An 18,338-nucleotide genomic window follows, 5' to 3' on the forward strand; every position below is an offset into this window, starting at 1 on the left:
GACCAATGGGTAAAAAGCCATAATATACAGAGGATAGAGGACATACTTTGTGGAGTAGGAACAGGTTATGTCCGGAGTCAGAGATTCCTTAAAAAATTAGACCCCAGAGATGCCTGAGTGGCTCAGTGGTTGAGCGTATGCCTTTGGCCCAGGGCATGGTCCTGGAGTCCTGGGATCGAATCCCATATTGGGCTCCCTGCATCCCTGCATGGAGCCTGCTTCTCTATGTGTGTCTCTGCCTGTGTGTGTGTGTGTGTGTGTGTGTGTGTGTGTGTGTGTCTCATGAATAAATAAACAAAATCTTTAAAAAAGTTAGACCCCAAAGTCCATGCTGTGCAAGGGATCGAAAGTCTTTGAGTCATTCCAATGTCAAAGCCAGTGGAAGTAAAAAAGATAAAACCCAAGAACTAAAATGAGGGAGAGCTGCCTGTTTACTTATGTGAGTGTGTGTGTGTGCTCATTTCATAAAGAGCAAAACAGTAGAAGCAGAGAGAAAGTGCTATTCATCCAAAGCACAAGTAATGGCTAAAGTTTACAATGTGGAAGACCAATTAACTAAGTGCAAATTTGCATATCTCTATATCATACTAAGTACAATGAATTTTATAGCTTGTATAGCCTTGGGAAAGTTATTTAACCACTCAGTTTCCTTATCTGTAAAATGGGGATTATAATTATAACTAATTTCTAAGATAATTGTGAGGATTAAAGAAGACAATACACATAAAGTATCTAGGACAGTCTAATACATCATAGATACTCAGTATATAAATGGCTATTATTACTATATTTGTAAACAATGAACCTAAATAGGCTGATAAACTCTGATTATAAGTCTTAGTACAAAAATCATTTGCCCAGCCTAGGACACCACTAATACCACGCCAAATCTTTCTTTGAGGAGTCAAATGTATTTTAGTTTACTCATGGACAATTATGGATTTAAGAAAAGGATACAAACCCTAAAAAAATAGTCTCAGCAATAGAACCCTAAAATTATCTAAAAATAGCTTTCATCTGTGTAAGCATTCACAAGGCTCTCTCTGTTCCTTAGCATAACATACCACCTGACCCCATCTCATACCCTCTCCCAAAAAACCTGGCCCAAAACTCAATCCAATGGACTATTTGGAATCAGGAAGTGTACTTTTAAAAAAGGAGAAAGAAAAAGGCTTACCTGGCAAATTTCAAGCATTTAGGCCTGGTTTGTTGAATTAAATTTACTCAAATTGTGTACAGAGCCAGAATTCCAGCAAACTCCAGAGTCTAAAAGAAAGGCTATTAAAATAGTGAAAGGGAATATAAGGGAAGGGAGAAGAAATGTGTGGGAAATATCAGAAAGGGAGACAGAACATAGAGACTCCTAACTCTGGGAAACGAACTAGGGGTGGTGGAAGGGGAGGAGGGTGGGGGTGGGGGTGGGGGTGAATGGGTGACGGGCACTGAGGGGGGCACTTGAGGGGATGAGCACTGGGTGTTATTCTGTATGTTGGCAAAGTGAACACCAATAATAAATAAATTTATTATAAAAAATTTAAAAAAAATAAAGAGTAAGAATTTTTTAAAAAAAAAAGTCCAAATTAGGAAAAAGCTGAACTAACTTGGCAATCTCTGAAGTACCAAAAGTGTTATTGAGAAGCAGCGGTACTAAGTGCCTGTTAAAAAATCAGAAATCAGACAGTGAACCATGAGGAGGACAAGGTTAAATACCATCAAAGAGAAGGATTGAAAGAAGGTCAATAATTGCCTGGACAGGAAAAGAAGATGAATAGTTTTTTTTTTTCCTGGCCCACACCACCACAGACCTCTGCCAGATGGAAAGGTATTTATGGAATTTGAAGTTACCAGGAAAAATGCAGAAGGTGTACCCTCAGCTTCACAACTCAAACCATGAAATGTAAAAATAACTGGTAGGGGGCAGGGGGATATCATTCTTAGCTCGCCAAGTCTGAGCATAGCCAATTGAAAATACACAGCTCCTACACACAAGACATATTTGATGTACATGGAACTGATATTTAACATGAGATTTTCAGTCATCATAAAAAGGTTTGTTAATACATAGGGGATAGGAGTTGAGTTTAATGAAATGTGCTAGATAAATGACATTTAAACCTAAGACCACTGTTTGCTGAAAATGTTTCATAATTCATTTGTCAGTTTTCTGTATGTGTGCGCCTACTCCCTTTCAGACATTATGCTAGGTGTCACAATAACCATAAAGTTACTGCCTCTGGTTTCAATGAATTCACAATCTCTTAGGTGAACTATTAGAACCCATTATACTGACTAAAAACAAAGGGCTAATGGAGTTATAGCAACAGTAGCTAACATGTATTAGATGCTTAATATATGTAGAGTTTAAATTATTCACAGACATATGCTCATTTAATCTTCTCAATAACTCTAGCACATGGATATAACTAGTATTCCCATTTTATAGGAGAAGAAACTAAAGCAAAGAGTAGTTGAATAACGTGTCCCAAGTTCATACAGTAACAGTTGGACTGGGAATTGAACACAGCCTGATCCCATGGCCCAGGCTTTTCAATTTGATACTCTGCTGCCTCCCAGCAGGAGCATTTGCTTTGATTCAGAGAAGGTAGGAATTTATTTGCTATAGGAGTTAAAACAAGGTGATCTGGAGACATACAAAAGGTTGCTAAATAGCATTCATAGCAGCATCCATGATCAGATAGCTCTCACACTGGCCAAAACCCATTCTGCCATGCTGAAGTTCAGCTTTTGTTTCAAGCCTTCTTTCTTTTGATTCATTTTAGGTATAGTCCTTCCTTCCACTCCTTTGAGCATTCTCCTGGGCCAGCTCAAATATCTAAACTTTAGATTCTAAGGTAACCTTCCTCCTTTTATTTTCAAACATTTTACTTTTCCTCTTTTACATTAAAATCCACAATTACCTCCTCAAAACTATTCAATATGGCCAAAGGGGTTTTATAAAGCCAAAGAAGGGAAAAAGTGCTTTAAATTGTGACACCACTTCACAACATGTTTTTATAAGGCATGTTACAATTATTCAGTCCCATTGTACTAAATTAGGATTGGGATCTTGAACCCCTTTCTCTTAATTCTTATTATCAGTCTCAGTTTCCCCATGACCACACATTATCCAGTACTTACCATGTTGCCCTTTCTTTGTGTAAGGATATTTTATTAAAGTCAGGGTTTTCTGGCAGCCTCAGATAGTGACCACCAATGCTATGGGAACAATTTTGTAGAAACCACACGACTAATTAACAGGATTCTCATAAAACAGGAGAGTCTTAAAATACTAAAATAGAACATTGGCTACTAAACTAAGAAACATTGAACAGGGGTGGGAGAAAGAAGAGATTTCTTATATGGTACCTGTTCCTTTCATTGCATTATCTCAGAGTTTATCAGTTATATTTTGGAAAATTGTTTAAATGTTTAAAAATCTCTGGATGGGGCACCTGGGTGGCTCAGTCAGTTAAGCATCTGCCTTTGGCTTGGGTCATGATCCCAGGGTCCTGGGATTGAGCCCCATGTAGGGTTCTCTGCTCAGCGAGGAGTCTGGTGCTCACCCTCCCTTTGCTCTTCCCCCTGATCATGTGCTCTCTCTCACTAGTTCACTCTCTTTCTCCCAAATAAATAAGTACAATATTTAAAAATAACTAAATAAAAATAAAGATATCTGGCTATAATGAAGCTACCACTACTGTCTTCTGGCTTTATTTTATAAGAGAGATTAACGTGGACCTCTAGTGGCTAAACTTCAAAAGATCTATAAACCCCAGAAGCTGTGAGTAAAATTCTGCATGTCTTTGTGTGGGGAGAAGTTTTCAGGACTGGCTTTTCTTAGCTTTTCAGTGTGGTCCTGCCCCCAAACCACTGCTCTGAGAAAGGTTGTGAAGCCTAATCAGAGAATATTTCTTAGGTTATATTTGAAACCACAGCTAAGTTAGCAGTCCAAATTTCTTCTGTTGACATCATTATTACTTACATTTGCTAGAATAAATTACAGAGTCACATTAAACATAGGAAGCTCTGGTACAAAATATTTCATTGCAGTAGAATTTCACTTCTGGTATTTTAGTCATTGTAGCTAAGAAAAACTATCAACAAGTCATTACTGTATTTAAAATATCACAGAAAAATGGAACTCCTGGAATGAACAATGGGTCCAATGGACCACTATTTTTTGATTGGAATCTTCTTTCTTCTGTGGTTTATATACATGCTTTTGGGCTCTATCCTAGAACCTGCTAAAGGACACTCGAAGAAAAGGTCAACTCAAGACATTTGCAAAGATTAAGGAAGCTCAGAATTTGTTTACATGGCATTATTTGCACCACACTGTATATTCACTGTCATGAAAGCGGAAAAGAGTTGAATTAATCCTCACAAAGCAAATTAGGACAATATTGTGCTGGGTCACGTTTGTGGATTATCAGATTTCCATCTATCAATCTTGAGCTATTGCACTGCAAATACTCAAAATCTAATTTGATGCTCTACATAAAATTGTGACAAGCCAATTGTGTTTCTTCTCATTTGTCAGAATTTCATTCTTAAACAACAACAACAAAAAAGAAATTGAAATAGTTACATGATATAATACTTATAATTACATATCACCAGGTAAATTTCTTTTTAGGTACAATCTTTCCTGGTTAATTCATATGTAAAGAAATTCTGAAGGCAAAATACCATAGCTTAGTGGGCCAGGTTTACTCAGTTTTCCATGGAACCCAACAAGGTTGTCATCACTTTTATCTCAGGGGGATGGTATACCATCAGTTCACACATTGATTGCAGCCACTATTCCAGGGGGGGAATCAAATCCATTGTAGTTGGCTACAATAGAAGCTCAGATCATAGTACTGCCTTCTGGTTGAAATTGACCAGGCTGTCAGCAACCAGTGTCGACTACCCACTGTGTACAGAGCATTAGGCCAAAAGAATAATACAGATAGGTCCACTTGTGAGGTTATGATCATTAACATTGACAATTGACTACGCTTCACATGGGTGAGAGCAGGCCACATGATTTAAGCCATCCTTTCTCTTCTTGTCTAAAGGTAATGGTTGTTATTGTATTCCTTCAACTCAAACCCTACCCTGAGTTTCCCAAGCCTGCTTATTTGAACATCACCACTTCTTTCATATTAGAATTAACAGTAATCTAATAAGGCGTGCGTGATTTTTCTCACATGCAGGCAGAGTGCCTGTCATTTGGGCTCTGAATGGAGTGTGGGCCCAGAGAAGTAGAAAGGGACTTGCATCTATTTGTGCACGGCATTGTGGTGGGTGGAGCTCATTGGGATTCACCTGCCTTTTCACTTTTTTACCCCCTTTGCACATAATTCCCTCTCCTAGCCTCCCAGAATCACCATCATCAATACTGTCTCTGAGACTAGAGAGTCAGAATGCTCTCTAACTATGTCATGGGGTTATCTCCACCTCTTCCCCATTATACACAGCTTGGGCAAGGACAAGGAGGAGGGCACTTATTTTTAATATCCTCTCTCCATTTCAGCCACTTCAGAAAATGCTCAGGAAAGAGGCCAGGATTTGCATCGTTTTCTGGAGAGTTGTTTAAGTCAGGCTAGACTGAAAAGGAAAAAAGTATAGGGTTTACCCTAAGTTTACCTAAAAATATTCAACTAAATATGCAATTATCTTCTATTTTATATTATTTCTTATATGATAAGAATGGTTTTCTATAATCTGAAGCATGTTAACTAACAAGAAAGTGAGTGGACAGTTAACAGTATAACACAATAATGTTAACTGGCCTGGAAGCTAGATTCTCAACCATTGCTAACTCAGAAAAAAGTGTCACAGTATTGTTTCAATGCCTTTATGATATCATTTTCTTCATATACTAAAAGATGTGGTCTTTTTCTTTCATTAGGATGCTGTGAATCTATGTCTAATTTCATTGCATACAGTATCATTATTACAAATACTGACCTTCAAAAAAATAAAAGGAGAAAGGGTGATGGTCCCCTTTTTTAAAGTATTTTCATTCATTCAGTAAACATTTATTGAGTGCCTACTACGCAGGCACTTCACATAGCAATACCACATAAGCTCCCAACTTCAAGGAGCTTGCAATTTCTAAAGAGAGAAGACATGAAAACATTAATAAAAACTAGTATGGGATAATTTCCCTGAGAGTAGTACAAAATGTTTTCAAAATTCAAAAGGGAGTTACATCTTCTCTGTTGAGGTAATTACAATGAAAACAGCTACCTTTTACTGAGTGATGACTATATGGATGCTAAGGTACATGCTAAGTCTTTTATGCATCAGTTTATTTGCTCCTCACAAGAATAATAGAACCTACTTTACAGGTCTGTCACCATCTTCCAGATGAGGAAACTGAGGCTCTGAGAGGTTATGTAACTTGCCCAATGTCACAGAACATATGGGATAATTCATCAATATTAGAGTTATGGAGTATTAGAGCCATTATTTAAGCATGGAATATATGACTCCAAAGCTTGTAGATGCGAAGATGCCATGTGGACTGCACCCTAAATGATGGGAAGGTTATTGTCAGGTTATTGTCAGATACCCCCTTATTCTGGGGATAATGAAGATGCTTCTATAAACAAAGAAAATTCTGAATAAAGCCACACAGAGAACAAAAGGCAAGATGTATTCTAAAAAGTGTGATTTTTTTTTTTAACTAAATCCAACAGGGGATTGAGGGACAGATAAGGTCTGGGATAGATTGTAGTAGACTTTGAATGCCAGTTTGTTGTTCAGTTGGCAACTGAGTGCCACCAAAACTTCTGACCAGGGAGATGAAGTAATCAATAGCAGCGGTTTAGGCAGATTCATCTGGAGAGATGACAGGATACACTGAGGTGGACAGAGGCAGGGAGATCAGTTAGTAAACTCTAAACCATACAAAGAGACAACTGAGGGCATGAAGTGGTGACTACTGAAAGGAGGAAATACACACACTGTCAAATAACAGTTAACAGATTTGTTGACTAGAGAGTAGGATAGAATCAAAATACACCTGAAAAACTGCTGGATACAGTAATAAGAAAATCAAGAAGAGGAGCTTGTCTGGGGGAGATGAGGACTTTTGTTTTCTAATAAAGTTGGAATGGAGCTATCCTGCACAACTAAGAAATTCAAAGCAGCAAATACATCTCCACAGGCCCTTAAACTTGACTGTGGTTGATTTTCACACTTATAAGTTAGATATTACAGCCAATCTCCTTCAGAGATTTTTGACCAAAGTAGCCATATTTCAGAAGGTGATACCTAAGTGGGAGGTGGATCACCTTCCAATAAATCCACATTTAAAGGGATTTAAACTGCATAGCTGTTTCAAGAAATGCCTCTGACTAAGAATTTTTAAAAGGGATGTCTACCTCACACAAACATTCCCTTTTGTAAGCCTGGTAACAATGAGTCATAATTTATTTCCAACTTTCTCTTTGTCAGGACATAATCTAATATTGGCTAGTGGTCATCTTTGCAGGAGTACCCTTCTGAATGGAGTTATATGGTTTCCTTGGTAGCTGTGACAGAACATTCTTTAATCTCATTTAAAACATCGAATAATAACAAAACCCTCTAATAGAATTTGTATAGTACATTATAGTTCACAAAGAATATCCACATGTATATTTTCCCATTTGATTTTTAGAGCAGCCCTACTGATGCATACATTATTATCCTTATTTGATCAATGTAGAAATTGGGTCTCAGAAAGTTTTATGATTCCCCCAAAGTCACCATATTTAATAAATTACAGCGCAAGGAACTTGAACCCAAGTTCTCTGATCTACTGTTCTTTCTATGCCACAAATTACCCTTCATGTGTAACCAAATATAATTACTTTTTATCAAAAGAATGACTCTAAACCATCACCACAACTCCTGGAAGCTACTGCAAAATCAATAGAACTCTAGTTTATCCTCAATGAAGTTAACTACAATGGCTCATTTAAACTATCTTTAGTGTGCCATTAAAATAAGGAATGATTCTGAACAGACATTAAGAATCACTAATTACTAGCAATTTATTATCAATTCTTTCATAACTCAAAACTATTATTAGCTGCTATTTATTCTTCATCCATTGGACAAACATTGAGTAAGCACCTACCTGGTCCATGGTCCATGCACTGTGCTAGATGGCTAGATGCTGGGGATAATATTATCCCTATTGTTAGGTAGAAAGAACACTGAATTAGGCGCCAGGAACTACAACTTCTAGTCGGCTCAATCACTAATTACCTATGTCATCTTAAGTAAGACATTTAATGTCTTCTGAGCCTCATTTACTTACATGACTATGTATAATTCAAATAAGAAAATGTATATGAAATCATTCTGAAAATGTTAATATCTGGAAAAATGTGAGATTAGATAAAGACAAAGAAGACCATAAGCTTACAGACTAATACAAATAGGGATTGGGTGGCCAGTATAATTAATTTGCAATTAATTTAAATAATACAGTTTTTAAAATAACATATCTCCTGGGGCACCTGGCTGGCTCAGTCAGTAGACCATCTGACTCTTGATCTCAGGGATCAAGCCCCATGTTGCATATGGAACCTATTTAAAAAAAATAAAATAACTTATATCTCATTATTGCTAGGTACACACAGTAACAATAATAGTGTCTGCACTCTAACACTGGCTACACACACACACACTGAATTAAGTCACAGAAGAAACATCTAATTTCTTACTAGTGCCTTCAAAATAACTTAATTGAATGACTTCAAGAGTTGCTTTTTTTCTAATCTCTTTAGAAATAGACATTGAAAAAATTCATAATATAGTCCTACCAAAATGCTCTAATGAATTTTTGGACATCTTGAAAGAATACTAATTCTTTTTTTTTAATTCTTCATTTATTTGACACACAGAGAGAGAGGGAGAGAGCATAAGTAGGCAGAGCAGCAGGCAGAGGGAGAGAGAGAGAAGCAGGCTCTGAGCAGACAGCCTGATATGGGGCTTGATCCCAGGACCCTGGAATCATGACCTGAACCAAAGGCAGATGCTTAACTAACTGAGCCATCCAAACGCCCCAGAAAATTCTTTATTTCAAAATAATCTCAAATTCAACCACTCTTGCTCAGGCCCTATGCAAAATGCTTTAAGTCTATGTCATACCCTTAGCCTGTACTACCAAAACATTATGGGCTTTGGAGTCAGACAGAATTCAGCACTGGCTCTACCACTTACTAGTCATGTGACCATTGATAAGTTATCTAATGTCTCTGAACTTCAATTTCCTTGTCTTTCAAATGGGGGCCTAACAATAATGAATACTTTGTGGTATTGCTGAATAATTAAAATAGGGAAATGTATACAAAGTACAGAAGAATGTGATGCCAAGCACACATAAAAAACACTTTTTAGATATTGAGTTACATGGATATATAAAAATAGAGCAGAGGCAACTTCAGAATTTCTATTTTGGAGGGGTATAGGAACAGTAATCTGATTGGAAAGGGACTTGAAGTTGTTTGCATATCACTTTTCCTTAGATTACAGAAATTACAAGCAGGAGAAGGGCTGAAGGAAATTACAGGGGTTTTAAGCATCTCCCAAACACTCCTTAATGCAGCCTGTGATATAAACATAAAAACATAGAAACAAGGAGAACACATCACTGCTCTGCAAAAAAGCCTTTGATAACTCACCATGGCATATTGGTTGAAATTCAAACTTCTTATAATAACTCATAAGGCCTTCTATAATTCAATCACAAATTCCTATTCTAGTTTCTTCTTCTGATATTTCATTCCCTTAGTTATATTAGGGGCTACATATACCTGTATCTTAGTTACATGAGACTGCTTATTCTTCTCAAAATATACTGTGTATCTATGTTTATTGACCATGTTATCCCTTCTGCCCGTATTCCCTATCCTCTTCTATGTGTGGCAAATTTCTAGCCATCATTCAAATCCCAGATAAAAATGTCACTTTCCTGATTAATCCTTTCCCAACAAGAGTACTATATACTAGTGATTAAAATGGTAAACAAGAGTGTGGGGCAATATGGCAGAGGAGTACAGATCCTCAAATCACCCGTCCCCATCAATTTACCTAGATAACTTTCAAATCATCCTCAACACCTAAGAATTTGACCTGAGATTTAAAGAGAGAACAGCTGGAACGCTACAGAGAGAAGAGTTTGCGCTTCTAACAAGGTAGGAAGGCGGAAAAAAATAAAAAAGAATCAAGTGGAGGAGGGGCCCCACAAGGAGCCAGGCAGGCTACAGTCCAGCAGCGAAAGCCTACCTGGATAGGAAAGCCCAGCCCTGGAGAAGCAGGAACGTTAAAAATCCGCACCGGATTCTTCCCAGACAAAAAAGCTCTTAGCAGGGAACTCGGGCAGATCGCAGGCAGGGCAATGGAGCCTCCAGTCTCCCAGGGTCACTAACAGAGGAAGTGTGCCCAGGGGAGACCACGCCACACCCCGCGGGCCGAGTTCGGCAAAGGGCTGGAGTGCACGCCCTGCGGGGCCTTGGGGAGGAGCCAGACTATCAGGCAGGTCTCCGGCGAGGGACCTGTGCCCTGCTGCCTTCGGAGCCGAGGCTCCAGGAGTGCGATTCCAGAAGCACAGGCCCTGGATCCCAGGGCGCTGGGGACACAGCCCAGGATCCTGTGCTCCCCCTGGGACAGGTGGAGCTGGGAGGGCACAGGACAGTGAGGACGCTTCTGCCACCAGGCGCCCCTGAGCTGTGCAGATGAGCACCCCTGTGCCACCCTGTGCCGCCCTGGGAGCACCTATGCCAGTGCGGACTGGGAGACTATGGTAGCTATGCAGGAAGCTGACTCCAGGGGTGGAGACCTGGCCCCCACCAGTGTTGTTGTTCCTCCTTGTGTCACCCTGTGCCTGGGATGGAGCGGGGCCACCAGGGGACACTGGCCTCACAGGATAAACAGCTCAGAGCTGTGCACCCGGCAGGGGCGGGGCAGCTCCCCCAGGTACACACACCTGAGAATCAGCATAGCAGCCCCTCCCCCAGAAGACCAGCTGGAAGGACAGGGGAAGAGCAAGTTCTTGACCAAGCAGCTCTGGAAAGCTCCAGGGGAAATTGAGGGATTTATAGTATATAGAACTAGAGAGTACTCCCCCCTTTTCAAGTACAACTTGTTTTTATATCAGACTAAAAATTTCCAAAATTTTTCTCTTTTCCCACCTTAGCTACAATATTTTACCACCTCCTCATTTTTCTTTCTTTTTGACTTTCATATTTCTACAATTACATGTCTTAGATATATTTCCCACTTCTATATTCCCTTCAACATACACAATTATGGGAGATATAGAAAATATGTTTTTTTGTTTTGTGTTTTTTGTATCCTCTGCCTCATTTTGTTGTAAAAGGCAGAAGTTAATACCTTCTAAAACATGACCAACATGCACCCAGAACCAAGTGGTATACCATCCTGGTTCATTCTGTAATTAGTCTCTCTTCATTCCCATTCTGCCCCCCTCTTTTATCTCGTTTATATTTTGGGGTCAAATTTCGGGCTTTCTATAAGCATTACTGGTTTATATAATTTTGGGACTGAGCATTTTCTAACATAGAGAACTTAATACACTCAGAAACAAGAGAATCACCAGCTAGGACCCCTCAGGTAGACTACATTCTCCCTCTACTACAACTTCTACACCACCACCATCTCCCAGTCCCCGCTTTTTTTTTTCCTTTTTTTTTTACTCTTTACCTATGCTTTTTTCTATTCTTATTTACTTTTTTCTTCTTTTTCTTCTTCTTCAGGATTTATGGCTATTTATTTTTTACTGCTTTGTTTTCAAAATTGTTTTTCACTTTAGTGGTCCTTTGCTTTTATTTTGCTCTGACCTTGTTTTCATTTTCTGGTCTCTGACCTAATCAGAATCATCTAGGGTGAAATATATTTAGGTCGTGGTTGATATTATTGACTCAGCCCACTCATACAGCCACTCAGCACTGACAAAAATGACTACAAGGAAGAACTCACCAAAAAAGAATCAGAAACCTAACTCTCTCCCACAGAGTTACAGAATTTGGATTCAATTCGATGTCAAAAAGTCAATTCAGAAGCACAATTATAAAGCTACTGATCACTCTGGAAAAAAAGCATAAGGGATTCAAGAGACTTCATGACTGCAGAATTTAGATCTAATCAGGCCAAAATTAAAAATCAATTAAATGAGATGCAAACCAAACTGAAGGACCTAACGATGAGGGTTAATGAGGTAGAAGAAAGAGTGAGTGACATAGAGGACAAATTGATGGCAAGGAAGTAAGCTAAGGAAAAAAAGAGAAAAACAATTAAAATACCATGAGAAAAGGTTAAGGGAAATAAATGATAGCCACAGAAAGAAAAATCGACGCATAATTGGGGTTAAAGAAAATGCTGAGAGGGCCAGAGGGCCAGAAAGGATATTTAAATAAATCATAGCTGAGAACTTCCCTAATTTGGGGAGGGAAACAGGCATTCAGATCCAGGAGATAGAGAGGTTCCCCCAAAAAAATCAATAAAAAATGTTCAACACCTCAATATTTCATAGTGAAACTTGGAAATTCCAAAGATAAAGTCCTTAAAGCAGCAAGAGACAAGAGATTCCTAAATTATATGGGGAGAACTATTAAATTAACAGCAGACCTCTCCACAGAGACCTGGCAGGCCAGAAAGGGCTGGTAGGATATATTCAGCGTCCTAAATGAGAAGAACATGCAGCCAAGAATACTTTATCCACCAAGGCTCTCGTTCAGAAGGGAAGGAGAGATAAAGAGCTTCCAAGATAGGCAGAAACTGAAAGAATATGTGGCCACCAAACCAGCTCTGCAAGAAATATGAAGGAAGACCCTGTAAAAGAAAGAGGAAGCCCAAAGAAATAATCCACAAAAATAGGGAAGGAATAGGTATTACGATGACTCTAAATTCATATCTTTCAATAGTTACCCTAAACATGAATGGGCTTAATGATCCAATCAAAAGATGCAGGGTTTCAGACTGGATAAAAAACCAACACCCATCTATTTGCTGTCTACAAGAGACTAATTTTAGATTTAAGGACACCTACAGCCTGAGAATGAAAGGGTGGAGAACCATTTACCATTCAAATGGTCCTCGAAAGAAAGCAGGGGTAGCAATCCTCATATCAGATAAACTTTATCCAAGACACTGTAGTAAGAGATGAAGAAAGACACCATATCATCCTTAAAGGGTCTATCCAACAAGAAGATCTACCAATCATGAATATATATGCCCCTAATGTGGGGGCTGCAAAATATATCAAACAAATAATAACCAAACTAAAGACATACTTAGATAATAATACACTAATAGTAGGAGACTTCAACACCTCACTTTCTGCCAATGACAGATCCTCTAAGCACAAAATCACCAAAGAAACAAGGTATTTAAATGATACACTGGACCAGATGGATTACACAGATACATACAGAACTTTCCATCCAAATGCAACTGAATACACATTCATCAAGGGCACATAGAACTGTCTCAATAATGCACCACATACTGGGTAACAAATCAGGTCTCAACCAATACCAAAAGATTGGGATTGTCCCCTGCATACTTTCAGACTACAATGCTTTGAAACTAGAACTCAATCACAAGAAGAAATTTGGAAGAAACTCAAACACGTGGAGGTTAAAGATCATCCTGCTAAAAAAGATGAATGGATCAAAGAGAAAATTAGAGAAGAATTAAAAATATTCATGGAAACTAATGAAAATGCATACAGCAAAAGCCACTCTAAGAGGGAAATACATCGCAATACAAGCATCCATCAAAAAATTGGGGAAAAAAATCAAATACACAAGCTAACCTCACATCTAAAGGAACTGGAGAAAGAACAGCCAATAAAACCTACACCAAGCAGAAGAAGAGAGATAATAAAGATTCCAGCAAAACTCAATGAAATAGAGACCAGAAGAACTGTAGAACAGATCAACAAAACCAGGACTTGGTCCCTTGAAAGAATTAATAAGATAGATAAACCATTAGCCAGCCTTATTAAAAATAAAAAACACTAAAATTAATAAAATCATGAATGAAAAAAGAGAGATCACAACCAATACCAAGGAAATACAAACAATTTTTAAAACGTATTATGAGCAGCTATATGCCCATATATTAGGCAATCCAGAAGAAATGGACGCATTTCTAGAAAACCACAAATTACCAAAACTGGAACAGGAAGAAATACAAAATCAGAACAGGCCAATTACCAGGTAGGAAATTGAAGTAGTCATCAAAAACCTCCCAAGACACAAAAGTCCAGGGCCAGATGGCTTCCAAGGGGAATTCTATCAAACGTTTAAAGAAGAGACAATACCTATTCTACTAAAGCTATTCCAAAAGACAGAAAGGGACAGAATGCTTCCAAACTTGCTTTATGATGCCAGCATCACCTTAATTCCAAAACCAGACCAAGACCCCACCAAAAAGGAGAATTATAGACCAATATCCCTGATGAACACCGATGCAAACATTCTCAACAAGATACTAGCTGCGAGGGTCCAACAGTATATTAAGAAGATTATTCACTATGACCAAGTCATATTTATCCCTGGGATGCTTGCAAGGCTGGTTCAACACTCACAATACAATCAACATGATAGATCATATCAACAGGAGAAAAAACAAGAACCCTATGATCCTCTCAATAGATGCAGAGAAAGCATTTGACAAAATACAGCATCCATTCCTGATCAAAACTCTTCAGAGTGTAGGGATAGAGGGAACATTCCTCAGCATCTTAAAAGCCATCTACAAAAATCCCACAGCAAATGTCATTCTCAGTGCAGAGAATCAGGAACACAACAGGGATGTCCACTCTCACCACTGCTATTCAACATAGTACTAGAAGTCCCAGCCTCAGCAATCAGGCAGCAAAAAGAAATGAAAGGCATTCAGATTGGCAAAGAAGAAGTCAAATTCTCCCTCTTCACAGATGACATGATACTGTACACTGAAAACCAAAAAGACTCCACCCCAAGATTGCTAGAACTCATACAGCAATTCGGCAGTGTGGCAGGATACAAAATCAATGCCCAGAAATCAGCAGTACTTCTATACACTAACAATGAGACTGAAGAAAGAGAAATTAAGGAGTCAATCCCATTTACAATTGCACCCAAAACCATAAGATACCTAGGAATAAACCAAACCAAAGTGGTAAAGAATTTGTACCCTAAAAACTACAGAATACTTCTGAAAGAAATTGAAGAAGACACAAAGAGATGGAAAACTATTCCATGCTCATGGATTAGAAGAATTAATATTGTGAAAATGTCAATGCTACCCAGGGCAGTTTACACATTCAATGCAATCCCTATCAAAATACCATGGACTTTCTTCAGAGAGTTGGAACAAATAACCTTAAGATTTGTGTGGAATCAGAAAAGACCCCGAATAGCCAGGGGATTATTAAAAAAGAAAACCAGAGCCAGGGGCATCACAATGCTGGATTTCAGGTTGTACGACAAAGTTGTGATCATCAAGACAGTGTGGTGCTGGCACAGAAACAGACACATAGATCAATGGAACAGAATAGAGAATCCAGAAGTCGACCCTCAACATTATGGTCAACTAATATTTGACAAAGCAGGAAAGACTATCCACTGGAAAAAGGACAGTCTCTTTAATAACTGGTATTGGGAAAATTGGACAGCCACGTGCAGAAGAATGAAACTAAACCATTCTCTTACACCATACACAAAGATAAACTCAAAATGGATGAAAGATCTTAATGTGAGACAAGAATCCATCAAAATCCTAGAGGAGAATACAGGCAATACCCTTTTTGAACTTGGCCACAGCAACTTCTTCCAAGATACATCTATGAAGGCAGGGAAACAAAAGCAAAAATGAACTACTGGGACTTAATCAAGATCAAAAGCTTCTGCACTGTAAAAGAAACAGTCAACAAAACTACGAGACAACCTACAGAATGGGAGAAGATATTTGCAAATGACATATCAGATAAAGGGCTAGTATCCAAGATCTATAAAGAACTTATTCAACTCAACAGCAAAGAAACAATCCAATCCTGGAATGGGCAAAAGACATGAACAGAAATTTCACAGAGGAAGACCTACACATGGCCAACATGCACATGAGAAAATGCTCTGCATCATTTGCCATCAGGGAAATACAAATCAAAACCACAATGAGATACCCCCTCACACCAGTGAGAATGAGGAAAATTAACAAGACACGAAACAGCAAATGTTGGAGAGGATGTGGAGAAAGGGGAACCCTCTTGCACTGTGGGTGGGAATGTGAACTGGTACAGCCGCTCTGGAAAACTGTGGAGGTTCTGCAAAGAGTTAAAAATAGAGCTACCCTATGACTCAGCAATTACACTACTGGGGATTTACCCCAAAGATAGAAATGCAGTGAAAGACCAAGACACCTTCCCCCCAATGTTTATAGCAACAATGTCCACAATAGCCAAACTGTGGAAGGAACCTCAGTATCCATCGAAAGATGAATAGATAAAGAAGATGTGGTCTGTATATACAATGAAATATTACTCAGCTCTCAGAAACAATGAATACCCACCATTGGCTTTGACATGGATGGAACTGCTGGGTAGTATGCTGAGTGAAGTAAGTCAACCAGAGAAGGACAAACATTATATGGTGTCACTCATGTGGGGAATATAAAAATTAGTGAGAGGGAATAAAGGGGAAAAGAGAGAAAATGAGTGGGAAAAATCAGAGAGGGTGACAGAACATGAGGGACACCTAACTCTGGGAAATGAACAAGGGGTAGTGGAAGGGGACGTGGGCGGAGGGATGGGGTGACTGTGTGACGGGCACTGAGTGGGGCACTGGACGGGATGAGCACTGAGTGTTATACTATATGTTGGCAAATCGAACTCCAATAAAAAAATATGGGATCCCTGGGTGGCACAGCGGTTTAGCACCTGCCTTTGGCCCAGGGCGCGATCCTGGAGACCTGGGATCGAATCCCACGTCGGGCTCCCAGTGTATGGAGCCTGCTTCTCCCTCTGCCTGTGTCTCTGCCTCTCTCTCTCTCTCTCTCTCTCTCTCTCTCTCTCTGTGACTATCATAAATAAATAAAAATTAAAATATATATATATACCAAGAAAATGGTAAACTAACTGATTAAGAAACAGAATATATGTGGGATATTCAGTTTATTAAGGTAGGATCACATTAATATAATTACTTTTTTAGGTTTTTATTTATTTTAAGTAATCTCTACACCCATTGTGGGGCTCTAACTCATGATCCCAAGATCAAGAGTTGTACACTCCTCCAACTAAGCCAACCAGGAGCCCCTAATATTTTAGTTAGGAATGTTATCTCCCCACAATGATCAAGTTAACTAGTTTCACGTCTGAAATGAGTAAGTTCAGTTATCTGGGAATTCATTTATATGTAACACCCATTGTTTAATTATTGAAAATAAATGTGACATTAATATACCTTCCTTTCCTCACATTCAAACAGAAAACACACACACCATATATATAATAGTAACATTATATATAATAATTAACATATATAATATGCATATCCAGAAATAAGAAATATTCCAGTACTTCATTCATTCATCCAACATACAAATCATGGGCACTCATTCCATATCTGTCACTCCCAGAGGACTTCAAAGAGTTTACATGTTTTTTTTTCTCCACTTTGGAATGCTACTCTTCCTTCCACTATTGGAATCTGTTCCAGCAGTTTGTTACAGAGCTTCCCTAATGCCTGCCTATGGGGATGAGGGTAATGGTACCATCTGACACTTATCATAATTTCATTCAAACTCATCTTGCTTTTACATTGTATTTCCCTTTGCCGTACTGGCTCCTAACTGCTAGCAGCAGGCTCAAATTTTACCTAAATAGGAACATTTTGACTTGGGGAGAGAACATTGCTCAGTGCCATTTGCTTAATAGTATACATTACTGTAGAGAGAGGGTTCTGACCCAGGGCCAAGTCCGCTGCATCCAGTTCATGGGAAATTCCAAGGGCAAGAAAGCAGCCCCTGCAGAGATGTGAAAATCCTTGCTAAGCAACAAAAGTGGGAGTGGAAGAGAATCTCAATGGAAACTGTTACCTCAAGTCAAGGCCAGGCCTGAAGCATTTGTTTAGAATGAAGGAAGGAAGGAAAACAAATGTCCTCTCAGTTGCCAGATAGATGTATCTTAACCATCTCTTCTCCCAAATGTCCTCCTCAGAAGTAATAGTAAATAAGTTCTAAGTGCTAATCAAAGAGACAGTTCAAAATGAGGTTTTAAAGAAGGCAGAAGATACAGGCAGGATAACAAGAGCCAAGAGACAGATAAATGGTTTTAATTCACCTGA

At 38.8% G+C, this 18,338-nt stretch overlaps 1 protein-coding gene across 1 annotated transcript in view; it reads left to right on the top strand.

Annotated features, from left to right (window-relative positions):
- LOC121482663 (arf-GAP with SH3 domain, ANK repeat and PH domain-containing protein 2-like) overlaps nt 1-18,338 on the top strand; it is a 179,390-nt gene that overhangs the window by 127,641 nt on the left and 33,411 nt on the right. The window lies entirely within an intron of this gene.

The sequence above is a fragment of the Vulpes lagopus genome, chromosome X (assembly GCF_018345385.1).
Source record: "Vulpes lagopus strain Blue_001 chromosome X, ASM1834538v1, whole genome shotgun sequence".
Lineage (NCBI taxonomy): Eukaryota > Metazoa > Chordata > Mammalia > Carnivora > Canidae > Vulpes > Vulpes lagopus.